Consider the following 27,883-nt stretch of genomic DNA (forward strand, 5'->3'; position numbering starts at 1 on the left):
CCCTTGATTGTGCCAGGCTAATACTAGTTATGTTCTCAGTTATGTCTTATTCTTTTTTTATTTGCCTACTGTATGAGTATGTTTATTTTCAAAACAATGTGCATATCTATACTTGCTATATGTTGCACCTTTCTTGTTTTTCCAATAAAGTTACCTTTTTGCAACCAAAAAAAAAAAAAGTGTGAGGGTGGAATCTAATTTACAGAAGTTGGTCACATTCAGTTGGACTTGCTTTGTAATGTTGATGACATTTCCCTAGTCATCTAATCAGAAGTGTGCCCTTTGGAAGACTTTTCAACCAAAACATGCAGCTAAAGCAGAGATGTAAGTTTTCTTTGAGATTCCAGTGTGTTGGGCAAGGAACTATAGCAAAATGCAGCAGGAACTTCAGAGATGTTTGAGCCCTAGAGGATAGGCATTTGTTAAAGGAGCTTGGTAGCAGTGAGATTGAAACCCACACCCCACAGAGACTGGAGCCTAAATCCAACACCTTACATGCTACCTGTAAACATGCACATGCTAATGATTAAAAGGTGGAGGGACATAGTCTACATTCCATTGGTTGATAAGGCCAAGGACATTTAAGGCACGCCTGGAACACCTTTAGCTTTTCCGAAATGAGAGCCTGGGGTGGCTAGGCAAGACACAACCCCAGTAGTAGTAGAGCATGTTGGCTGTTAGGTCAGTGGTTTAGAGCATGGTGCTTAAAAGCACTGCAGGTAACAGCACTACTTGCAATTTCAGTGCATCAGAAGCAAAATACAAAGAAAGCTAGGAGCTTGTTGGATTTCTGGTGGGACCAACAGGAATTTATCTGTACCTACACAATTTTTAAACAAATGAAACATGTAGAAATGTGCATGCATTGCAGAGATATGCTAAAATAAGCCTGGCATATACAATAAAAAACAACTAATTAGTGCTAATTAGCAGCATCCCAAGCGCTAAATTCGGTTTGGACGCTTGAGTGGTGCATCCCCTGATACAAGTAGATTTAAATGCACTCTGCATCTTTCTCATCATGCTCTTATCTTTTGCAGAACAGCAGCCCCAGAGCATTTTACTCTTGTGATGTGAGAAGCAAAGTCACCAGCGTAGAGTCAGGCCAGTGTAATTGTTAACATTATTCATTTATGGATGCATATAGAACAATGAAAAAAGGACACTCTTGTGTTTGATCCGGTACCTAGGGAGAGACCACTTCCCCCATAAACTCTGACACAAGACGTTGTTGGGTTAATAAGAAAATTCTGGGGAATCGCTATCGCGTCGACTGAAGTCTGATAAAAAAAAAAATAAAGGGCGAGGATTAAAAATATGGCTTGATATCGAACATCAAAGGGGAAGCCTTGCTAGCAACCAGCAGCCATGTGAAAGCTCTTGGGGGAAAGACGGAGAGCTTTTCATTCACGGATCCGGGCAATCGGCTATGAAAGGAGAGAAAGGAACGTGACGGCAGATTAGATATAACTAAGTTTTAGCATTAGGCTTCGAGCAGATGGTTTGCATCTCTCAGCAGGAATTGTTTGGTCCGGTATTCAGCAGGAAAGCTAAACATCTGCCTAGTTTACCGCATTTAAATATTTTGTACTTAAACAGTGAGCGTTCGCTGTTGTTGTTTATGTCATAGTCAGCTGTTGCTACACAGAGTACCTGCCAATGGATCAGGGCAAGCCTTCAAAAATGAATAGGAAACGCTCCTTATTGAGTTGGGGTTCATACACATGAGCGGTTTGGCGTGCATAGTGTAAAAAACTGGTGTTTTGGGGTATCAGGGAGGCACTGGTGCAGTCTGTGAAAATTAAAGCAGAGCTCCAGACTCCTTCAGAAAAAAAATAATTTTTTATTAAATATTGTAGCTGATGACTTTTATGTTTAGGACACTTACCTATCCACTAATCCAGTGGTGTCTTCAACTGAGCCAATATTTCAATTGGCTCTCGTGTGCTGCTTCTACCATCTTAGCTTAGGGAAACCAGCAGTGAAGCCTTCACATCCGGTTCCCTACTGCACATGCGCGAAGTGTGCCGGGGACGAAGTCAGCTGGAAGTAGGATTGGGTACCTCTTAAAATCTTAAGACCAGGTACCCCCCCTCGAAAGGTGCCAAATGTGGCAGCAGAGGGAGGGAGGAGGCAAACAAGCAGAGCTTTTGGGTGAAGCTCTGCTTTAAGGCCAGGCTGAAATATGCTCATGACCATGGTGGTGAGTCACACATCCATTCACACTTAAGAGTGTTCTGACATGTTCTAACTTGCGCTCGCATGGGTCATATACCAGTTTGTAGGTGCAGTCTGCTTTTTCCACTGCAGGTGGCACCTAACCACAGTGGCATTGCAGTTGGAGAGAAAGTCAAGAGGAACTTGGTTCTTCTATAGTTTCCTGGATCACTGGGGAAGCTATCCAATTGGATGCTTCCATTCCATGTGATGCTGGCAGCCATCTTGGGTTGGGCAGAGTCTATTTAAGGCCCTGGTTCCCAGGCTTGATGTCCATTTTGTGTGTTGATATGGAAGGGACATATCTGACAGGAACACTGATTAGTGGTAGGTTCCAGATGAATAGGGAAAGGATAGGGATACGCCATCGTTCCTGGAAACCCTTCCTTTTTGGGGACCAGCCAGGCTGCATTCTGCCCCTCAAGACAGACACTTTAGGCACATCTTAGACCTACCCTACCACACACTGTTGTTATATTCTGTACATTTTCCAGGTCCAGTGCCCACCAGCAGGTTTTGTTGTGAATTATTGGATTCTACATTAATACAATTTGACTCAGTCTTTATGGAGTAGTACAAGAAATAACAAGTGTATGCATTGCGCTGTTGCTGGAAAATAAGTGACAGGAGTCAGGAGCAGTGGATTAACATCAAATTTTGTGTGCAAATTGGCAAAAATCAAACTTTAGCTATGTAACAACAGACTTGTGGCGAATATTCAATGAAGAAATTAAGTGTTTTGAATGGCATAGACGTTTAAGCAGGAACGTAAGGCTGTCCACGATAATGCCGAAAGCGGATGTAAATGTGGACAGAGTGTAAACCCTTGTACACTCAGATTAAAGATTGAGTGTGTGAATGATGGCAGATGAATTGAACATGAACAGGGAAACAGTGTGGAATATTATAGTGGAGGATTTTGGACTGAGAAAGATTTCCACCAAGATTGGGTCTCGAATCTTGGCAGAATATCAGAAAGACCGTTGTCTTCAAATTTCATCCGATCTTTTGAAGAATATAGAGGTGTTTGATAGGATTATTACCAGTGATAGTGTTTCCAGTTTGATTGGGAAACAAAACGCCAGAGATTGCAGTAGAAAACAAAGAATTCTCCTCACCTGAAGAAAGCACGCATGTCTCGTTTCCAGCTCAAAACAATGTTTTGTGTTTTTTTTAATTACAAGGGGAGAGTTCACTATGGGTTCATAGGAAACCCCCTATTTTGGGACTATAACGGATGCCAACTCATAATAAAATTTTCAAAATTTTATTTAACACATGTTACAAAAATGAAGCACAATTGAAAAATATGACAATATTACAAATGTACAAAGGGTTTTAAAACATGGGCGACTGGATAGATGTGGTTCAAATACTATGTGGCAGTGACATGAAGGAACCTTGACGTCTGGTCCTGAGAAGCCGACGCGTTTCAATTAAGTCTTCCTCAGGGGTCTTTAGACCAGAAGATTCCAATTCACAATATTCTATAGCAGAGAAAACATATTTATTTAGATTTCATTATATATAGTCTTGTATATTCTTGTACATCGAACATGATATTGGTTAGATATTTTGGATACACATACAATGTCTTGCATCACAATTTCAAACCACAGGGTCGCCTTTATTTAACCGGTTGCCGACCGCCGCACGACTATATACTGCGGCGGTCAGCCCCGGCCAGGCAGAGTGACGTATCGGTACGTCACTCGCCTGTCACTGACTTGCGAGCCTATTGCGGGCGGGCGCGCGCCCGCCGAGGCGCGCGCCCGCCGCGGCTCGTTCACAGACAAGTCAGTGCGTGTGACCGGCGGACTCGATGTCCGCCAGTCACACTGCGATCGCTCCTGTGAAGGGAGAAAGACAGAGCGGCTTGTGTAAACAAGCTGCCTGTCAGTTCTCCCTGTGTAAAAGTGAAGATCTGTCCGTTCTACTATGTAGAACGGTTGATCTTTGCTTTTACACCAATAAGAATGTCCCTGCACAGTTAGAATCACGCCCCTAGGACACACTTAACCCCTCCCTGTCCAATAAAGTTAACCCCTTCCCTGCCAGTGTCATTTTTGCAGTAACAGTGCATATGTATAGCACTGATTACTGCAGTAATGTCACTGGTACCCCCAAAAGTGTCAAAAATGTCAGTCAAGGGTCCGATCTGTCTGCCCCAATGTCGCAGTACCGCAAAAAAAATCGCAGATCGCCCCCATTACGCGTTAAAAAAAAAAACACCAAAAATGACAAAAATCTTTCCCTTTGTTAGTAAACGCGATAACTTTTGCGCAAACCAATCAAAATACGCTTTTTGCAATTTTTTTTACCAAACATAGGTAGCATAAAACAAATTGGCCGAAAAATGTTAAAAAATTTTGATTTTTACATTTTTTTTTGGGGAATTTCATATAAAAAAATGTGAAAAATATTGTTATTTTTGCAAAATTTACGCTCTTTTTTTGTTTATAGCGCGTGATCAAAAAATCGCACAGGTGATCAAATACCACCAAAAGAAAGCTCTGTTTGTGGGAAAAAAAGGACGTCAAATTCGTTTAGGTACAGCGTCGCACGACCGCGCAATTGTCCATTAAAGTCACGCAGTAAAAAATCGCAAAAAAACCCTGGTCCTTTAGCAGCCAAATCCTCCGGGGCTTAAGTGGTTAAAAACTGGTTCTCAGGACCAGACGTCAAGGTTCCTTCATGTCACTGCCACATAGTATTTGAACCACATCTATCCAGTCGCCCATGTTTTAAAACCCTTTGTACATTTGTAATATTGTCATATTTTTCAATTGTGCTTCATTTTTGTAACATGTGTTAAATAAAATTTTGAAAATTTTAATATGAATTGGCATCCGTTATAGTCCCAAAATAGGGGGTTTCCTCTTGTTGTGTCTACTTGAAGTATAGGGACGAGGGTGCCTGAACTCATTTTTCTCCTTGATATACGCCCAGCTCCCACACCTTTTTCTTTTTCTAACTATGGGTTCATAGAACATCGTACAGCAGTCAACCAACATTGTTGCTTGGAAATTTTGAAGTGATTCATACCATGTAAGAATTGCTGCCTCCAAAGCAGTGGCTGCATTGTTATGTTCTGGATAAAACTACCAGTGGGCATGGGCCAGTTGGGAAGCAATAAAATATGTTTGTAAATTGGGAGCTGCTAAACCTCCTTCTAAAACAGGTAATTGAAGTGTATCCTTGGCAATTCTAACTGATTTTCCTCCCCCAATAAAGGGTGTAAGGATAGCGTCAATCTCACTAAATCAGCGTTTAGGAACATATTTTGGTGAGTTACTCAGAATGTAAAGAAAGCGCAGCAAAAAAATCATTTTGAATATATACAGCCTGCCTAATAAATTGAGAGAAAGATTAGACCATACTTTCAGAGTGCCTCTGAGTCGGTTAAGGAGAGGGTCCAGGTTGTTTTTAAGATATAAGGATATTGGCTGATGCACTATTACTTCTAGATAATGAAAGATATTGACAATTTTTAATGGGCATGAGGACGGAAGGGATATTGGAGTGTCAGGATCCAATGGGAAGAGAAGAGACTTTTCCCAATTAACCAAAAACCCTGAGAAATGACCCAACCTTTGGATAGTCTGTAATAAAATAGCTAGGGAGGATTGAGAGTCAGCTAAATAAATTAGCATGTCGTCCATATAAAGGGACACTTTTTCCTCAAGCCTATTAATTACCAAACTTTTAATATCGGAGTTAACCCTTATCAATTCAGCCAAGGGCTCTATCACCATAGCAGAAAGTAGTGGTGACAAGGGGCATCCCTGTCTAGTGCCTCTCACTATGGGGAAGGAGTCCGACACATAAGTATTCACTTTCAATCTAGCCTTAGGCCTAGATTACAGTAGTTGGATCCATCGAAGGAACTTGTCACCAAAGTCAAACTTTGCCATTACTTTCTGTAGATATGGCCATTTCACAGAATCAAAGTCTTTGTGAGTGTCCAAGGCTAATTCTACCCTAGAGACCATATTATCATGTTTGGCTTGTACTGTATGTTGGTGAAATGTCTGCACAGATTAATTGAAGTGGAGCAGCCTGCAATAAATACAGTTTGGTCAGACCTTCTAATAGAGGTAATAACTTTGTTTATTTCTACGAGCGAGAACTTGGCTAGAATTTTGACGTCAGAGTTAATTAGGGAGATAGGATGGTAAGATTCAAAATAAAGATGGTCTTTATGGGGTTTTGGCATAAATATAATTAACCACTTGCCGACCGCCGCACGACTATTTACTGCGGCGGTCAGCCCCTCACAGGCAAAGCGACATAGGGCTACGTCGCTAGCCGGTGAGGCTCTAGGGAGCATGCGCGCGCTGCCGGAGGCGCGCTGCCGCTCCCGCTCGGTCACGGACCCCCCCCGGGTCCGCCGGGGCACTCGCGATCGTCCGTTACACCGGGAGAAAGGAGGGGGCTAATGTACACAAAGCCGCCTGTCATTCCCCCCTGTGTAAGAATGGAGATCATACGGTTCTGCTATGTAGGACCGTTGATGTCTGTTCTTACACCAGTAGCCACATCCAATCACAGTTAGAATCACGCCCCTAGGGACACACTTAACCACTCCCTCTCAAAAAAAGTTAACCCCTTCACTGCCAGTGTCATTTATACAGTAACAGTGCATATGTATAGCACTGATTACTGTAGTAATGTCACTGGTAACCCCAAAAGTGTCAAAAATGTCAGTCAAGGGTCCGATCTGTCCGCCTCAATGTCGCAGTACCGCAAAAAAAAATCGCAGATCGCCGCCATTACTTGTTAAAAAAAAAAACAATAAAAATGACAAAAATCTTTTCCTTAGTTAGTAAACGCAATAACTTTTGCGCAAACCAATCAAAATGCGCTTTTTGCGATTCTGTTTTACCAAACATATGTAGCATTAAACAAATTGGCCTAAAATGTTAAAACATTTTGATTTTTAAATTTTTTTTGGGGAATTTCATATAAAAAATGTGAAAAATATTGTTATTTTTGCAAAATTGACACTCTTTTTTTGTTTATAGCGCATGATCAAAAAATCGCACAGGTGATCAAATACCACCAAAAGAAAGCACTGTTTGTGGGGAAAAAAGGATGTCAAATTTGTTTAGGTACAGCTTCGCACGACCGCGCAATTGTCCGTTAAAGTCACGCAGTGCTGAATAGCAAAATAGGCCCTGGTCAGGAAGGGGGTAAAATCTTCCGGGGCTTAAGTGGTTTAAGCCTCAGACATGGAAGGTGGTAACTGTCCCTCTTTCAGGGCATGATTATAAACCCGCAATAAATGTGGGATTAAGATTTCATTATATTGTAGGTACCATCATAGGAAAGCCATCCAAGCCTGGAGTTTTATTGTGAGCAAAGGACTGTATAGTCGCACTAATTTCCTCTGACGTCAAAGGTGCTTCCAGTAATGCAATTTGCTCTGCTGACAACTTGGGGAGCTGGATGTCATACAAGCAATCATCCAGTTCCACAATTGTGTAGTGTGCTCTAGAGGTGTACAAAGTGGAGTAAAAGGTAACAAAACCCTCCACAATTTCTGTATCTATTTCTAGGAATATTGCACAGCTGAAAATCAGGTTCGAGAGATATGCTAGAAGGTGGCTATTATTATCCCCGAACTCAAAAATTCTTTGATTCTGATACAGTGTTTTTTTCTGGGTGTGTTCTAATATAACCAAATCTAACTCCCTGGCTTTTTGTCACCATGTGGAAAAGTTATCAGGAGTAGGAGAATTTGAATAGCGAGTTTCCACAGCATAATTCTTTTTTTCAGCGTCCAGTAATTTGGACTGAGGAGCTCGTTGGGCCGCCTATAGCGGCAGCAAATGTGCTCCGCATGGTGGCCTGAAAGACATCTCAGACCATAGGTACAGAGGCGCTTTGTCTATTAGCAACCCAGTAAGAATTCATATCCACAAGACCTTGATCTGTCACAGCTTGATCAGCAAGCCAGAGGGGACTCAGTCTCCAGACTCGATAGGAGGTAGGTATATGTAAGGCAAGGTCAATTAATAAAGGTGAATGATCAGACACTGCTCTAGGGAGACATCTAATCACAAAAACCCCATTAAATAGAACATGAGATGTTAAACATAAGTCAATACAGGATAGGGTATGTATCAGAATAACAGGAATATTCCTTCGTGTCAGCATGTCTCTATCTCCAAGCATCTACAAGATCGAATTTGTCCAAATAGGAACACAGTGAAGTAGGAGCTAGAGTAGACCCTCCAAATCGATCAAGAGAGTTGTCAAGTACCATATTAAAATCACCAGCTATTAGTAGAGGTCCCTTAGCTAATTCCACCACCGATCTCATTATGCGTTCAAACAGGTCTTTAGTAAATGGTGGTGGTAAAGTTAGGTTAACGATGGTATAGGGTTTACCCAGAATTTCAAGAATAGGGATAACAAAACATCCTCCGGGGTCTGTTTAAGGGAAATTGGTTTAGATTTTGCAATCAAAACTGAAGTACCCCGAGAGTATGTAGAGTATGTGGAGTGGATTGCATAAGCTATTTTGGCACTTTTTAGTGCCACGACTCTGGAGCCCCGTAGATGCGTTTCTTGGAGAAGGATGACATGCGGGTTGTGCCTAGCCAAATATTCAAACATCAAAGAAACATCAACATTCAAATTTCACTTTAGAGTTAAGCCCTCTAACATTCCACGGAATTAACCAAATTGTAGTCATGAACAGATTATAGGCAATAGTATTACAGAATGATACTTAAGGGATGCACGAGGCATCCATTGTAAAACAGGTTACTCAAACCAGAGCGAGCTACAGGAAAAAAAGGTAAGCAAAGCAACTGCATACACTTGACTGTTTAGTATCCCTGCACATACTGTTCCAGACAAATTGTTTTTGACAGGTACCCTTTCCCACTTTCGGAAGGCGGCGCCCCTCGGTAGTTCCGCGCCCCTATAACCTGGAAGCTGATTGGTTTCTCTGCAGAATTGTGACTAACTCTGCCCTCTCTAGCTTTAGTAAATAAACCCCCTAGGCCCCTTTCACACAGGTATTCCAATCCGGTCTGTTGTGGGCTCCCCCCTCCACGGCCCAAGTGGCCTGACAGCAGCACAGAGCCAACAGGTGCTTGCCACCTGCTAAGCGGGATGCACACGGGAATCGGGACTAATGCTTGGCTGGAGCTGTGTCGCTGGGCAAGTGGAGCCCCCCCGTGCCCAATCGGTAAGATGGCCTTGCCCCGGCCTAGGTGTGGACTATTGTGTTTTTTAATAATACATTTTATTTGCCATTTATCTGCCCATGAAGCACCATCCTGGCTGTGACCCACCGAAGCAGTCACTGGTAACTTAATTAAATGAATCTCCCTTTAATGAACCTTTGATTACGTTTAAAGCTGACATTGCCCTGCAGCGGTTTCCTCTGTTCCTGGAGTGATATTTTCCAGGATTTCTTCCGTCTCGAAGCTTGTAAAGGCTCCGGCAAGGCGGAAAGTTTCTTTAGCAATCCCTTTCAGGATCTGAAGGATAAAATATCTGTACCTGCTCCTGGTCTCATTAGAGTCTGAAGAAATGGTCTGTATGGAATGAAATACACTTTCACACTTCTAACACATCCTACTAAATTTAGGAACAAAGCCTGAAAATGGCCATTGTGGAGACTCGCTCAGAGAGAACTTAGCGCTGCAGAAAAAAAAAAAACTATAGTGTGACTTCAGACGGCAATCATTCTTCCCTGGTATTTTGTAGCTTACTCTAAAAAATTGTTAATGTCACTTCCACTCATACATATTTGATGAGCTGCATTTTTTTATTACTGTTCTACTTTGAACCACTTCAGCTCTGGGAGATTTACCCCCCTTCATGACCAGGCCATTTTTTTGCGATATGGTACCACGATATTTCAACTGACAATTGAACGGTCATGCAGCTTTGTACCAAAATAAAATGTATGTCCTTTTTTTCCCCACAAATAGCTCTTTCTTTTGGTAGTATTTGATCACTTCTTCGTTTTTTTATTTTTTTGTCCTATAAACAAAAAACATTCCCAATAAAAATTTTTTTAAAAATCTAATTTTTTCATCATCTTCGGCCAATTTGTATTCTGCTACATGTTTTTGGTAAAAAAAAATCCCAATAAGCGTATTTTGATTTGTTTGCGCAAAAGTTATCAGGTCTACAAACTAGGGGAAAGATTTATGTCATTTTTATTTATTTATTTTTTACTAGTAATGGCGGCGATCTGCGATTTTCTTTTGCAGGACTGCGACATTGCGGCGGACAGATCGGACCCTTGGCTGACATTTTTGACACTTTTGGGGGTACCAGTGACATTACTACAGTAATCAGTGCCATAAATATGCACTGTTACTGTAAAAATGACACTGGCAGGGAAGAGGTTAACTTTTATTGGTGATCAAGGGGTCAATGTATGCCTGGTGCTTACTAACGTGTGTGGGGGAGGGGACTGTGTGACACAGACACATACAGCTATGCTGAATCCTGCAATCTGTCCCTGAATGTCACTTAGGAGATCCGCCCGCTTTGTTTACACAAGCGGGCGGATTTCCACACTCGATCCCCGACGATCGGGGAAGAGCAGCGGTGATCACCACCGCTCCTCCCCTGGCCCGACTCCCGCTGTGACTGAAAACAGCGGGAGCGAGCCTCCGGCGGCGCGCGCGCGCCGCCCACAAGAGGAGGAATCCAGCGACGTAGGTCTACGTCGCTGGACGGGAACGAGCCACTTTGCCGCGGTACGGTCAACGTGACTGGTCGGCAAGTGGTTAAGGACGCAGACACCCCTTGCTAAAAACCTTCTGAACATCAGTAAACATGTACAGTGTGTCAGAAATGTAGCTGTGTAGACAAGTTTATTTAGGGAGTTATTGCAGCGTGTACTGATAATTACAAAACTCGATGGTCCATAGCAATCAATCGACTACATTTTACTTTATTTAGATCAGTTAGGAGATAAACACACTGAAAACACAGACATGTACATCAATTCACTTTTTAGATGTCAAGCCAGATTGGAAAAAATGCCAATGGCCTTCATAAATATTATTTATAATGCTACTACTACTGATAATAATACTACTAATAATAATAATTATAATAACCAGCAGCCCTACCCTAAGCCTTTTTTTTACATTAACAATCCCGGAAGCCAAAATATGGACTCTCATACTAACATAAACTCAACTCTAGCCCTCCATGTATCAATAATCTTCCCTTTAACCCTAACACTAATCCCTCACACTAACATTGGATGTAACCCTAACGTTGTCTCTTCACACTATTCCAGTAACCCTAACAATAATTAAAGCTTTCCATGTACTACTAATATAAAATAAAAGGAAAGTTATTGTCAGAGTTAGGGTCCTTTTACACGAACGATCCGATCAGATCAGCCTGTCAGTTTTTTTAGGCGGACCGATCTGATGCCCCATGCATCTCTATGGGGCAGCAGATCTCAGAGATTCCGCTGCTATCCGATTCCGATCCTGTCCGTGAAATCTGGACGGATGGAAACCCTGCTTTTCCATCCGTCCAGCGGATCGGATGGGATCGGATGAGATTGGACAGGTGGTCCATTCTCATCCGATTCCCCCATACAGGACAGCGAGGACCTGACAGCTCTGTCTCGGCACACAGCGCGGAAACACAGCTGTCATCCGCCTGCTCAGCGGGGGATCGGCGGATCAATCCCCCGCTGAGAAAAATGAAGTCCGCCTGACAAACTCCCCGTGTGAAAGGGGTCTTAGTGTTGGGAGCACAGGAAGTACAATACTAACTTTTAAAATAACTTTCCTTGAACCCCTAACACTAATCTTCCCTGTAAGCCTATCACTATTCTGTAATGGGGTGTTAGTCTCACATAGTTTTCTTCTAGTGAGATTTCCAGTGCAGTTCTCACTTTCTACCACTAGATGTCCCCACCTATCCTTAGTTTGCCTAATTGGAATTTTTCAATTCCAGCCCAAGCCAATACTGGCATTCATCTCCTACATGTAAAAATCATCATATTTTGTTTTTGCAAAAAAATTACTCAGACCCCAAAAAATGATATATGTTTTTTTAGCAGAGACCCTAGGGCAGTGATGGCGAACCTTGGCATCCCAGATGTTTTGGAACTGCATTTTCCATAATGCTCATGCACTCTGCAGCTCTGCAGTGTAGTTAAGCATCATGGGAGATGTAGTTCCAAAACATCTGGGGTGTCAAGGTTCATCATTACTGCTCTAGGGAATAAAATGGCAGCCGTTGAATTTTTTTTTGCCACAAAGTATTTGCGCAGCAATTTTTCAAATATGATTTTTTTTGGAAAAAAACACGTGACTAAAGCACCCCAGATGTAATCCTCAACCTCATATAAATAATAAGACAATAACAATAAACATGAGGTTGCCGATCTTTGAAGGCACCAAGTATCAATTACAGTATCTCACAAAAGTGAGTACACCCCTCACATTTTTGTAAATATTTTATTAGATCTTTTCATGTGACAACACTGAAGAAATGACACTTTGCTACAATGTAAAGTAGTGAGTGTACAGCTTGTATAACAGTGTAAATTTGCTGTCCCCTCAAAATAACTCAACATACAGCCATTAATGTCTAAACCGCTGGCAACAAAAGTGAGTACAACCCTAAGTGAAAATGTCCAAATTGGGCCCAATTAGCCATTTTTACTCCCCGGTGTCATGTGACTCGTTAGTGTTACAAGGTCTCGGGTGTGAATGGGGAGCAGGTGTGTTAACTTTGGTGTTATCGCTCTCACTATCTCATACTGGTGACTGAAAATTCAACATGGCGCCTCATGATAAAGCACTCTCTGAGGATCTGAAAAAATGAATTGTTTTTATACATAAAGATGGCCTAGGCTATAAGAAGATTGCCAAGATCCTGAAACTGAGCTACAGCACAGTGGCCAAGACCATACAGTCGTTAATCAGGACAGGTTCCACTCAGAACAGGGCTCACCATGGTCAACCAAAGGAGTTGAGTGCACATGCTCAGCTTCATACGCAGAGGTTGTCTTTGGGAAATAGACGTATGAGTGCTGCCAGCATTACTGCAGAGGTTGAAGAGGTGGGTCTGCAGATTATTCTGCATGGCTGTTGTTCTCCCAGAAGGAAGCCTCTTCTAAAGATGATGCACAAGAAAGCCCGCAAACAGTTTGCTGAAGAAACATAGAAACATAGAAACATAGAATGTGTCGGCAGATAAGAACCATTTGGCCCATCTAGTCTGCCCAATATATCTGAATCCTATGAATAGTCCCTGGCCCTATCTTATATGAAGGATAGCCTTATGCCTATCCCATGCATGCTTAAACTCCTTCACTGTATTTGCAGCTACCACTTCTGCAGGAAGGTTATTCCATGCATCCACTACTCTCTCAGTAAAGTAATACTTCCTCATATTACTTTTAAACCTTTGCCCCTCTAATTTAAAACTGTGTCCTCTTGTGGTAGTTTTTCTTCTTTTAAATATGCTCTCCTCCTCAAGCAGACTAAGGACATGGATTACTGGAACCATGTCCTGTGGTCTGATGAGACCAAGATAAACTTATTTGGTTCAGATGGTGTTAAGCATGTATGTGTAACGCTCCTGCGTTTTTATATGGTGTGGATTTTCAGCTGCAGAAATAGTTCCACGTCAGCAGTCATGTAAGAGATATGCTGAGATACCATTCCCAACCTCAATGACTCATCATGTGTGGAAGGTCTTATTTCAGCCAGTAAATACACACAATTAGCAAGCTGGTTCTTAGAGTGACTTTATGCATGTGGTAACACAATGATGAAGGTTGAGGGATAGGTTGAGTGGAGGTGGTAGGTGATAGACACTTGAAGGTGAGACAGTAGCAGATGGATGCAGGAAGGTTTAGCAATGTTGTACTTAGCACTATTAGCGATACAGCCGAAGGGTGGTTCAGGAGAGGCGGATGATCCAGTAGCGGGATACAGGGATCAGCGCAGCGAGGTTCCGTCAGCGAAGTAAGCTTGCAAGCATGGAAGCTTCAAGCAAGGTTAGCATCCAGATAAGGGTGTTTGAACGAACACATGTGAGTGAGAACCGACGCCTTAAATAGCCATCTAGTCCGGCGCTGAGTGATGACAGCTCCAGTCTTAAAGGTGTATGCGCACCTTTCCAAAAGTAAATGGTAGGGCGCATACACTTGTGGAAAGTGTAATTTAGGGTACCAAAGGTACCGGAACATTACAATACCCCCCCCCCCCTTAAGGCCTGCTCCTGAAGGCCTCTGGAGCTGGTTTGTCTGGGTATCTCGCATGAAAATTGCGGATTAATCTAGGGGCATGTATGTCAGAGGTGTTTAGCCAGGTGTCGTCTTGGGGCCCATAGTTCTTCCATCTAACCAAGTACTGAAGTCTTCTTCTGTAGATACAAGAATCCAGAATCTCTTTTATCTCGTATTCTTCTCCACCTTCAACTTGTACAGGAGGGGGAGGTGGAATATTAGGCCTTATTCCTTGGTCCGGAACATGGGGTTTTAGTAGCGACACATGGAAAATGGGATGGATTTTTAGGTCCATTGGCAATGTAAGCTGCACTGCAGCTTTTCCAATAAGTTTCTTGATTGGGAAAGGTCCCAAGAACAGAGGTCCAAGCTTTTTGCTAGGGATCTTCAGTCTCAAGTTTTTTGTTGAGAGCCAAACGAGGTCCCCGATAGTATACTGTGGAGAAGGTCTTCTATGAAGATCATAGTACTTCTTTTGTTGACTGTGAGCGTGTGCAATGGTAGTATTTAGTAAACCCAGAGAATCCTTTATTTGGGAAAGATAGTCTGAGGCTACTGGGTTATTTGAAGGAAGGATGCGTGGAGGGAGAATAGAGGGATGGAACCCATAGTTCAAGTAGAACGGACTCTGCTTGGTTGTACTGTGAGTTGCGTTGTTGTAGGCAAATTCTGCCAGGGGGAGAAGATCCAACCAATCATCCTGTTGGTAAGAAGTGTAACAACGTAAATACTGCTCGATGCATTGGTTGACTCTTTCAGTCTGTCCGTTGGTCTGCGGATGGTAAGGAGAAGTGAGCTTCCGCTCAATCCGTAGTATGTGACATAGTTCTTGCCAGAATTTAGAAATAAATTGGGATCCACGGTCAGACAAAAGAGTTTTTGGGATACCATGTAATCTGAAGACATGTTTCATCAGGAGTTCTGCCGTTTGTTTGGACGAAGGTAGTCTGCGAATAGCAATGAAATGTGCCATCTTTGTCAGATGGTCCACTGACACCAAGATGGTATTAAATCCTTTGGAAGGAGGCAATTCTACGATGAAGTCCAATGACAGAACCTCCCATGGAGTTTGGGGTATTGGTAGACTGCATAGTAGGCCGGATGGTCTCGTAGTGTCAATTTTGGACCTGGCACAGACATTGCATGAAGAGACGAATTTTTGTATAGATGTTTTCATGTCAGGCCACCAGAATTGCCGAGAAATCAAATTGAAAGTCTTTGTCATACCCATATGTCCTGCCATAGGCACATCATGCGATAATTCCAAGATCTTGGTGCGTAGGGTAGGTGGTATGTAAAGTTTGTCGTTGTAGTAGAGGAAGCCTTCTGCATCGGTAGTTAGTTGTGGTGGGGGTGAATCCAACCTTATACCATGCAGAACCTCTTCCTTCAAGGAACGGACAACTCCATTAATGCGTTTGTGAGGTATTATAGGAACGGAAGGGATTTCAAAGTAGTTTTCTTCAGTTAGTCGTGATAGTGCATCCGCCTTTTTGTTCTTATCTGCAGGTGTGTAGGTCACTAGGAAGTTAAACCTTAGAAAGAATAGTGACCATCGTACCTGTCGATGCGAGAGAGTTTTGCTAGTCTGAAGATATTGGAGGTTTTTATGGTCCGTGTATATAATTATTGGTAATTGGGTGCCTTCGAGTAAATGTCGCCAATTCTCCAGAGCCAATTTTATAGCAAGCAGTTCCTTCTCACCCACGGGGTAATTTATCTCGGGACTGCTCAGGGATTTAGAAAAAAAGGCGACTGGATGAAGTGGTGAAGTGGGGGTAGGTCAATCCTGAATGCAGGATATTTTACTCACGTACATCTCGATTCCTGTTTTGGATATGATGTAGCCTAGAAAGAGTACCTCATCTTTATGGAACAAGCATTTCTTCAGCTTCACATAAAGATTATGTGCAAGCAATCTCGATAATACAAGTCTTACATGTCTTATGTGTTCAGACAGGGTCCGTGAATATATAAGTATATCGTCCAGATATACCACAACACAGTCATCTAGTAAGTCTTTAAAAATATCGTTTATAAATCGTTGAAAAACTGCAGGGGCATTGCATAGGCCGAATGGCATCACAAGATATTCGAACAATCCGTATCTAGTTCTGAACGCAGTCTTCCACTCGTGTCCATCACGGATTCAAATGAGATTGTATGCTCCTTTCAGGTCTAATTTTGAAAAATAGGTAGCTCCACGCACCTGCTCAATGAGCTCAGGGATAAGCGGTAGAGGATAGCGATCTTTTATTGTGATAGCATTCAATTTCCTGTAGTCGATGATAGGTCTGAGACTTGAATCTTTATTGCGAACAAAAAAGAGTCCTGCTGCTGTGGAAGAAGTGGAAGGTCTAATAAAACCTTTTTCCAAGTTCTCATCCAAATAGGTTTTGAGATGGGCAAGTTCATCCTGTGAAAGAGGATAAACATGACCGAACGGCAATTTGCTATTTGGGAGTAGATCAATGCTACAATCATAGTCTCGATGAGGAGGTAATGCTTGAGCATTTTTCTCAAGAAAAACCTCAGAAAGATCCTGATAACATAGTGGTGCAATCTCATCTGTCACCACAGACAGAATCTTCCCGGAAAACGGGAGGTTACACGTTTCCTCGCAATAACAAGAAGGGAAGGTCAAGGACCGTTTCTTCCAATCTATGGTTGGTTGGTGTGTGTGCAACCAGGGAAGTCCCAACACAATGGGAAAGTGGGGTGATGGTATTAAATCGAAGGTAGAAGTCTCCCTATGAGACTCGTTAATAGTGACTAGAAGTGCTTGTGTCTGATCGGTGATCGGACCAGAGGATAACGGAACACCGGTAATAAGACTTACTGAGACAGGTTTGAGTTTAGAAATAATAGGAATTTTATTTAAAGCAGCAAAACATATATCCATATAATTTCCACAAGATCCTGTGTCAATCATGGCCTTAGTAGTAATCCTGTTCTGGTCCCACTGTAATGTCAAAAAAACAGAAATGTAGGGGTTAGTGAATGAAGTTATCAATCCTCCTAGAGAGACATGTGAACACTCACCCTTCTTTTTGTTGACTAGGGGACAGACATTTATCTTGTGATAAATGTCTACAAGCAGAGATTTTCATTTCGTCTTTTGGCTTTTTCCATAGTTGATAGCGGTGGGCGTATGGTTCCTACCTCCATAGGAACGGCCAGACTCCGAGAGGAAACGGATAATGGCATTCCCATCTTTTCAGCCTTTCTTTCTCGTAGTCTTCTATCTATGGTAATACTGAGTTGTATTAATGCATCCAGGGTTTTTGGCAGAACCGCTCGGGCGAGCTCGTCCTTAACGGCTTCTGATAGGCCAAGCCTAAATTGGGTTTTCAGAGATGCATCATTCCATTCTGAATCAAGGGTCCATCTCTTGAACTCTGCGACAAAGTCTTCCACAGGCCTCCTTCCTTGTTTCAAGGATCTTAACTGAAGATCAGCAGTACTCTGCCTATTGGGGTCATCATATAGGCTAGTGAGCTCTGCCAGGAACAAGGCATAGGAGTTGAGAAGCTGGTCGTTTTTCTCAAAAAGAGAATCTGCCCAGGCTCGAGGATCGCTTGATAGGTAAGAAATAATAGTACAAACCTTAATGTGATCAGTAAGGTAGGTACGAGGTTTTAGCAAAAAAAGTAACTCACATGCGTTTTTAAATTCGCGAAATTTTTTGCGATCGCCTGTAAATACCAAAGGGGGATTTATCTTGGGTTCAGGGGACTGAGCAGAGGTAAGTTGTGTCAGTCTAATTACCTGCTGCGACAGAGCCTGATTGTCTTCTTTTAATTCAGCAAGTGCGTGTATTAACGCAGATACTTGCTGTTTTAATTGTGTCACCTGAGTGGTTATTTCTGGAACTATTTCTGCTGAATCCATTTTTGGGTTCGTTCAATCTGTAACGCTCCTGCGTTTTTATATGGTGTGGATTTTCAGCTGCAGAAATAGTTCCACGTCAGCAGTCATGTAAGAGATATGCTGAGATACCATTCCCAACCTCAATGACTCATTATGTGTGGAAGGTCTTATTTCAGCCAGTAAATACACACAATTAGCAAGCTGGTTCTTAGAGTGACTTTATGCATGTGGTAACACAATGATGAAGGTTGAGGGATAGGTTGAGTGGAGGTGGTAGGTGATAGACACTTGAAGGTGAGACAGTAGCAGATGGATGCAGGAAGGTTTAGCAATGTTGTATGATAGCAGATGATAGAATAGCAGGTGGACATACAAAAGAGATCAACCCAGTGCAGAAAAGTAGCAGTAGTCTCAAGAGCTAGCAATCTAGTTTATGCAGATGTGATAAACAGTCTCTACTATGCAGAGCTAGATAGTGTAAGCTTAGTATAAGTTTATAGAGAATTCCCCTGCGGGGTACTTAGCACTATTAGCGATACAGCCGAAGGGTGGTTCAGGAGAGGCGGATGATCCAGTAGCGGGATACAGGGATCAGCGCAGCGAGGTTCCGTCAGCGAAGTAAGCTTGCAAGCATGGAAGCTTCAAGCAAGGTTAGCATCCAGATAAGGGTGTTTGAACGAACACATGTGAGTGAGAACCGACGCCTTAAATAGCCATCTAGTCCGGCGCTGAGTGATGACAGCTCCAGTCTTAAAGGTGTATGCGCACCTTTCCAAAAGTAAATGGTAGGGCGCATACACTTGTGGAAAGTGTAATTTAGGGTACCAAAGGTACCGGAACATTACAGTATGGTGGCAACCAGGTGAGGAGTACAAAGACAAGTGTGTCTCGCCTACAGTCAAGCATGGTGGTGGGAGTGTCATGGTCTGGGGCTGCATGAGTGCTGCCGGCACTGGGGAGCTACAGTTCATTGAGGGAACCATGAATGCCAACATGTACTGTGACATACTGAAGCAGAGCATGATCCCCTCCCTTCGGTGTCTGGCCCACAGGGCAGTATTCCAACATGAGTACGACCCCAAACAAACCTCCAAGATGACCACTGCCTTGCTAAAGAAGCTGAGGATAAAGTTTATGGACTGGCCAAGCAAGGTCTCTAATATCCACCAGCTCCATGATGTCGTCATGGAGGAGCGGAGGAGGACGCCAGTGGCAACCTGTGAAGCTCTGGTGAACTCCATGTCCAAGAGGGTTAAGGCAGTGCTGTAAAATAATGGTGGCCATACAAAATATTGACACATTGGGCCCACTTTGGACATTTTCACTTAGGGGTGTACTCACTTTTGTTGCCAGCGGTTTAGACATTAATGGCTGTGTGTTGAGTTATTTTTAGGGGACAGCAAATTTACACTGTTATACAGTGTCATTTCTTCAGTGTTTTTACATCAGAGTTCTCTGTCCCTTCCTACCTTCATATCAAAGTCTTCATCCCCTCCCCTTCAAAACCAGTAACCCCCTTCACATCAGAGCCCCCAGCTCCTCCCCCCATCCCCATTCCCCTCCTACCTTCACAGCAGAATCCTCAGACCCCCCCTTCATATCAGAGTCCACAGCACCCCCCTTAAAAGTCCTTAGCCCCCTCCCCACCGTCTTATCAGAATCCTCAGCCCCCTCCCCACTGTCTTATCCGAATCCTCAGCCCCTCCCCCCTTCCACATCAGATACCTTAGCCCTGCCCCCCAGCCCCCACCTCCCTTCATATTAAAGTCTTCAACCCCCTTCCCTTCAAAATCAGTACCTCCCCCTTCACATCAGAACCCTCAGCCCCCCCATCCTCATTCCCCTCCTACCTTCACATCAGAGTCCTCACCTCCCCCCTTTCACATTAGAGTCAACAACCCCCTCCCCACCTTCTTATCAGAATCCTCAGCCCCCCCTTTCACATCAGAGTCTTCAGCCCTCCCCCCCAGCTTCCACTTATCTTCATATCAAAGTCTTTATCCCCCTCTTCTTCAAAATCAGGGTCCTCATCCACCTCCTACCTTCACATCTGAGTGCCCAGTAACCCGCCTTCACATCAGAGTCCTCAGCCCCCCCCCCCCATTTAAAAACTGAGTCCTTATTCCTCTCCTACTTTCACATCAGAGTCCTCAATAACCCACCTTTACATTAGGGTCCTCAGCCCCCCCCCCCCCCCATTCATATTAGAGTTTTCAACTGACCCATCTGTACCAGAGAAACTCCTGACACTGTGAAAATATATAGCAAAAGGAACGCTGGACTAGACTAAGTACAAAGAGCCTCTATGTGTCACTCTGATCCACGTTACAGAACAATATTTCTTGGGAGTCAGAGAACAGCAGCTTCCACCTCTGGCTTTTCACTCGGGTGTTACTCTTCCCGACACATTTTCTTTGGTATAAAAGGAAGATGTGCGATCCGGCAGCTGTCAGAACATATAAACTATTTGCCAGCATTTTGCACGGAGATGCTTGTTAGTGTCAGAGATTACACACTGGGACCATATACCGGCTCTTTGTTGTTTTATACTTTTTTTTAAGTATCTTGTCAACATCTACATCTGAGGGCAGGTTTTTTTTTCTTCCTTTTTTTGGGGGAAAAAAAGATCAAATGATGTAGCTATGTACATTCCATAACATTTCAAACCTTTGAATCTCATATTCAAAGATTTGTAGCAGCGTGAGCCGGCCTGCGTACAATTCCATCCGCATGTGAATGAGGGGCTGACTAGTCCTCACAAATAAAAAAAAAAGCAAAAAAAGCAAAGCTGATATATATTTTGTCAAAATTGTAGCGAGGGACTCTGTGTGATGAGTTTTCCATGTCCTCTGACTTTTAAAAAGCACACAACCCAAATCTTTATATATGCAATAAATTACCAGGCATTTTTTAGGACTAATACTAGAGGTAATTGGGTGAGGTCTGACACTAAAGGGGTGTGAATGAGGTCTAACACTAATCACTTGAACCGTGCCCATTTTTGACATATGCTGTTTACAAGGTAAAATCAGTATTTTTTGCTAGAAAACCCCCAAACATTATATATATATATATATATATATTTTTTTTTTTAGCAAAGACTCTGGAGAATAAAATGACGGTCGTTGCAATATTTTTTGTCAAGCGATATTTGCTCAGCGGTCTTTCAAACGCCATTTTTTTGGAAAAATTTAATTTCACTGCATTTAAAAAAATACCTAGTAAAAAGATACCTAACATGTTACGGTTTAAAATTGCGCACACCCGTGCAATGGCGACAAGCTATGGTCAATAAAAATCTCCATAGGCGATGCTTTAAAAAATTTTAATGGTTACCAGTTTAAAGTTAGAGAGTAGCTCTTTTTTTTAACTTATTTCTCTGGCTCTGGCGATCGCGGCAATACCTCATATGTGTGGTTTGAACAGCGATTTCATTTGCGGGCGCGACTTCCGTATACGTTTTCTTTCGTGCGCAAGCTCACGGCGACAGGGGCGGTTAACATTTTTTTTTCCTATTTATTTTATTTTTTTTTTTAATTTTAGCACAGGTTTAAAAAAAAAAATCTGGTCACTTTTATTGCTGTCACAAGCAATATAAACATCCCTTGTGACAGCAACAGGCAGTGACAGGTACTTTTTATGGAGGGAATGGGGGTCTAAAAGACCCCAGACCCCTCCACTGCACTTCAATGTATTCAAAATGCCGAAAACTTAATTTTTGAATATTGTAAATTTTTAAATTTGGCGCCTTTAGCAGCCAAGTAACCCAGAGGTAACGTCATAGACGCCACCTCCGGGTTACGTCATCGGAGACCCGATCGAAACCACATCCGGCTTTGATCGGGACTCCAACCAGGGGGAACGGAAGATCCACGCAGAGCCGCGGAAGGCGGCGTGAGGGGGGGGCGTCCCCTTCCGCTCACTGGGGTAACGATCGAGCAGCTCCGGAGCCGCATCGGTTGTTACCACCTAAAAGCTGACCCCTGGCTCTAAAAAAATGGTACCCACCATCTAAAAAATGGCATCACCCCAGTACAGCCACTTTTTGCAGCCGACGTAGGTCTACGTTGATTTGCGAAAAGTGGTTAAGGGTGTGTGGGTGAGATCCAACACTGGGGGTGGTTTTGTGACACTGGAGATTAATGAGTGAGGTCTGACACTGGAAGTTTCTGGGTGAGGCCATAATAAGCTTTTTTCCAGAACTAACACTAGGGGTATGTGGGTGAGGTATTACACTAAAAGTGTGTGAATGAGGTCTAACACAGGGTGTGTGTAAGTGAGATCTGATGCTGGAGGTGAGTGAGTGAGTGAGGTCCAAGACTGGAGGCATATGTGTGCGCAGCCTATTGCATTAGGGTGTGCACCCCACAGCTCAAACACAAATGTCTTTTCTCTGCAGCCTCAGCTGCACTGGACAGTGAATGAATAGGAAGTGCACTGTGCTAAGTGGCTTCCTATTCATTCACAAACTGGGGGTGGGGGGTAAGAGAGGAGGGAATCCAGAAGCACTGCAGGGTGGAGGTGTGGGGGGGGGGGCAACACAGGGGGAAGCCGGGGCAATAGGGGGAATCGGTACCACACATAGTGATTAGGGTGTGCCCAGGCACACATAGTAATTAGGGTGTGCCCAGGCACACCTAGCACACCCCCTCCACACGCCTATGACTGGAAGTGCATGGTTGAAGTCTGATACTGAAGTTGCATGGGTGAGGTCTGACACTGGTGGTGTGTGGGTGAGGTCTTACACTGAAGATGAGGTCTGACACTGGAGTTTTGTGGGTGAGGCATTATAAAGCATTTCCATAACTATCACCAGAGGTATGTATGTGAGCTCTTACACTAAAGGTGTCCTGGCACTGGGGGTGTGTGGGTGAGGCCTGATGCTGGAGGTGAATGAGTGAGGTCTGACATTGAAGTTTTGTGGGTAAGTTGTGATACTAAAGGTGTGTGGGTGAGGTTTGGTACTGGAGATGTGTAGGTGAGGTCTGACACTGATGATGAGTGAGTGACATTTGACACCAGAGTTTTGTTGGTAAGGCATTATCTCTTCCAGAACATCTGCTACCCGCTACTCTTAGTTTGTGAACGCCTGTAAATAAATGATGTGTGCACTTACTGTCCTTGGGTTGTTGGCTTTGAAACCCCAGAAGGAGGAAGAGGAGAGGGAAAAGGTCTCAGCCACATATCCTGTCTGTGCTGCTTATCCACAAGCTAGAAGGGACTATTATATAAGTAATCCTATGATCTAATAGTTTAACTGCAGCTGCTGAGTGTAAATTTACATCATTGTGACTGACATAGTAACTGTTTGCAAGCTTTCTTGTGCATCATCTATAGAAAGAGGCTTCCTTCTGGGATGACAGCCATGCAGACCAATTTGATGCAATGTGTGGCGTATGTTCTGAGCACTTACAGGCTGACCCCCAACCCCTTCAATCTTTGCAACAACGCTGGCAGCACTCATGCGTCTATTTCCCAAAGGCAACCTCTGGATATGATGCTGAGCACGTGCACTCAACTTTTTTGGTAGACCATGGCGAGGTCTGTTCTGAGTATAACCTGTCCTGTTAGACTGCTGTATGGTTTTTGCCACCGTGCTGCAGCTCAGTTTCAGGGTCTTGGCAATCTTCTTATAGCCTAGGCCATCTTTGTGAAGAGCAACAATTCTTTTTTTCAGATCCTCAGTGGGTTCTTTGCCATGAGGTGCCATGTTGATCTTCCAGTGACCAGTATGAGAGAGTGAGAGCGATAACACCAAATTTAACACACCTGCTCCCCATTCACACCTGAGAGCTTGTAACACTATCGAGTCACATGACACCGGTAGGGGAAAATGGCTAATTGGGCCCAATTTGGACATTTTCACTTAGGCGTGTACTCACTTTTGTTGCCAGCGGTTTAGACATTAAAGCGGAGTTCCACCCAAAAGTGGAACTTCCGCTTTAGGGAGTCCTGACCCCCCGACATGCCACATTTGGCATGTCATTTTTTGGGGGGGGGAGCGGGTACCTCGTTTTGACAGGTACCCGCTCCCACTTCCGCTCGGAGCGCCGCGGCGCCCTGAGCGGAAGTTCTCCTCTCCCCCTCCCTCCCTGCAATCTTCTGGGACACGTCAGAGGTCCCAGAAGATTGCCGGCCAATCACGGCGCGCAGCGCGACTTGCGCATGCGCAGTGGGTACCCGGCTGTGAAGCCGCAAACTGTAACAGCCGGGTGCCCACAGCAGTGATGCCGGCGCCGAGGGAGAGGATCGAGGCTTCCGGCGGCCGCATCGCTGGACCGTTGGACAGGTGAGTAAATGGCTGGAACTCCGCTTTAATGGCCGTGCGTTGAGTTATTTTGAGGGGACAGCAAATTTACACTGTTATAAAAGCTGTACACTCACTACTTTACATTGTAGCAAAGTGTCATTTCTTCAGTGTAGTCACATGAAAAGATATAATAAAATATTTACAAAAATGTGAGGGGTGTACTGACTTTTGTGAGATACTGTATATATGTAGTGATGTGTTATCTCTATCCAAAGCTCTGAGTCCAGTGTCTTTCTGCTGTTTCATGCTCTGTTATCAGCATGATAACTTCTGTCAAGTTCTCAGACACAAAAGATAAAAGCAGCTGCAAATTTGTGTCGGACGTTGCTATGAGTAGATTAGCAAAGAGCTTGTCTTGTCACAGCACGGCTCTGCAAGTCTCTGCCTATGTGCAGTGGGGGGGTGTACCTTTCCTCCAATCAGCTGTATGCCAAGAATCCACTCCCAGTGCTGAAAAGGAAGAGAAATTCTCTAACACAGTGTGCACTTTCTAAAGAATATAGAAAGCTGAAGACAGCAGATTTAAATGAAAAACTGATGTAGGGAGATTGGTTTAATCTCTGTGTATCATCTGAGGCTGTTCACTTCACCGGGTATATGTGAGGGTTTACATCCACTTTAACTGACAATTGAGCAGTCATGCAACGCTGTACACAAATAAAATTTATGTATTTTTTTCCCCCCACAAATAAAGCTTTATTTTGGAGGTATTTGATCACCACTGCACTGACAATTTTGAAAAAAAAAATATCCAATAAAAGTGCTGCATTGTGCAGCACTACAGTATTGCTCAGACCACCGTCCAGAGCACTGTGTAGCATTACAGTCACTGTCCAGAGCACTGTGCAGCATTACAGACCTCCTTAGACCACTGTCCAGAGCATTGTGGAGCATTAAAGGCCTCTTCAAAACCACTGTTCAGCATTACAGGCCTCCTTAGACCACCATCCAGAGAACTGTGCAGCATTTCAGGCCTCCTCAGACCACCATCCAGAGAACTGTGCAGTATTTCAGGCCTCCTCAGACCACCATCCAGAGAACTGTGCAGTATTTCAGGCCTCCTCAGACCACCATCCAGAGAACTGTGCAGCATTACAGGCCTCCTTAGACCACCATCCAGAGAACTGTGCAGCATTTCAGGCCTCCTCAGACCACCATCCAGAGAACTGTGCAGCATTACAGGCCTCCTCAGACCACCATCCAGAGAACTGTGCAGCTTTTCAGGCCTCCTCAGACCACTATCCAGAGAACTGTGCAGCATTTCAGGCCTCCTCAGACCACCATCCAGAGAACTGTGCAGCATTACAGGCCTCCTCAGACCACCATCCAGAGAACTGTGCAGCATTACAGGCCTTCTCAGACCACTGTCCAGAGCTCTGTGCAGCATTACAATGAATGGCAAAAGCTCAAGTCATTGTATGACCCAATGCTGCCTTTATTGGTACATACTAAAACCCTCCAGAGTGACACCATGTCCATGTCCCTGGCTGTCCTCTGCCCTCTTTGATCTACTCAGCCACGTTGAGGACTTTAAACAGAACACTAGCTACCAAGACTTTGCCACAATTTCACAGAGAATGAAAGGGAATATAAACCAGCATTTTGCTTTATTCTTAGATCCAACTGATGTGTTCTCGCTACTTGCAGCAGCTGCTTGTTTTGTCAACCTTACTGTCTGTGAGGAGTATGCCATAAGAAAATCCACATTTCCCCACACACAGAGAGGGTATTCAGTGTCTCTCTAGAGGCCTGCGGAATACAGCAAAGGTCATGTTGGCACAAAGTGCTTTCCTTAAAATGAATCAAAACAAATAGAAGTGTTTTATTCTCCAGGTATTTCTATTTCTAATATAAGAAGCATACCTAATGCTTGTGGGTTGTGATTATTTTTAAAAGGAAGAATCAATATTTTCAACAACAGTTTTAATTGTCAATTTAAATTCATAGGAAAAATGTGCAGGCTACAAAAGCCATTAGTATATGGAACTATAACAACCACCACTTTTTACTTTCAACTCCTCTCTGTCTTAGCTTTGACAAATTTGACAATAGAGGTAAATCTTACATTAATGAAAAAGAAAAATAGATCAGTAACTGTCAAAAAGGGCAGCCTTACTTGGGGGTCCTGCCCCTAGTAGTCTTTTTAGTGTGATATTTAACTCTATTGTCATTGGGATTGCTGAGAGAGAGAGGAGTTGATAAGAAGTGGTGACTGTTATAATCCACACACTAATGGCAATATTGTAGAATGTGCACTTGTTTTTTGAATTTATCTGAGAATTAGGAACTGTTGAAATAATAAACTGACAGTAAACTTATTGTAGAAATAAGCTTTAGCCTCGAGTATTGGTTTAATATGCTGTGCCAGACAGCCAGTGACAGTTCCTGTGCAGTGTGCTGTGTGCTTGTAGCTGCTGAAATGTTTTGCTGTGTTCTGTTTAGTTTCTTGAACTGTTAAAGTTCATGTACAGTAAATGTGCACTGCATGGTGGCATCATGATGCAAAATGTTTCTGGGTTTTTTTTCATGCTTTATTTTAACATTTATGGAAGAGCCCGGGGGCCATCATTAAAAAAAAAAAATTCAAAGATTTCTGAGCTCGAATTTTTTTTACAGAATTCTGAGTTTGAAAGTCAGAATTCTGGGTTTAAAAGTCAAAATTCTGAGATTAAAAATTTTAAACTCAGAATTCTGACTTTTAAACTCAGAATTCTGACTTTTAATCTCAGAATTGTGTTTAATAAACGTTAGCATGGTCCAAACTTGTAATCTCAGAATTCTGACTTTCAAACTCAGAATTCTGTAACCAAAAAAAAATGTTTTCAAGCTCAGATCTTTGCATTTTTTTTTTTTTTCCTGATGGCCCTAGGGCTCTTCCATATTATGTAAAAAAACAAAACAATATTCTTGTAACAAAACTTGTTTATACTTAAATAAAGACGTTACATAATGACTAAATCTGTGTCTGTAGTGCATGTTCAAACCCATCAATAATAAAAAAATTTGATTTTTTACTCCAGAGGTATATAATGAGTTTGGAAATTGTAAAGAAATGCTTAAATAATGCATTACAATTTAACTAAACAGATTTGATTGTAGTCGACTAAAACATTTTTTTAATTTTTCTATTTTTTTTAATTCTGTTTGGTGGGGGAGAAGACCTATTTAAATGCTTAAAGTCAACCCTTTAGGTCTAGTATGGAAATTAGGGATGACCCCCCACAAAAAAAAAAAAAAATCAA

Source organism: Pelophylax lessonae, assembly GCF_965119305.1.
Source record: "Pelophylax lessonae genome assembly, chromosome: 11".
In the NCBI taxonomy this organism is placed as follows: domain Eukaryota; kingdom Metazoa; phylum Chordata; class Amphibia; order Anura; family Ranidae; genus Pelophylax; species Pelophylax lessonae.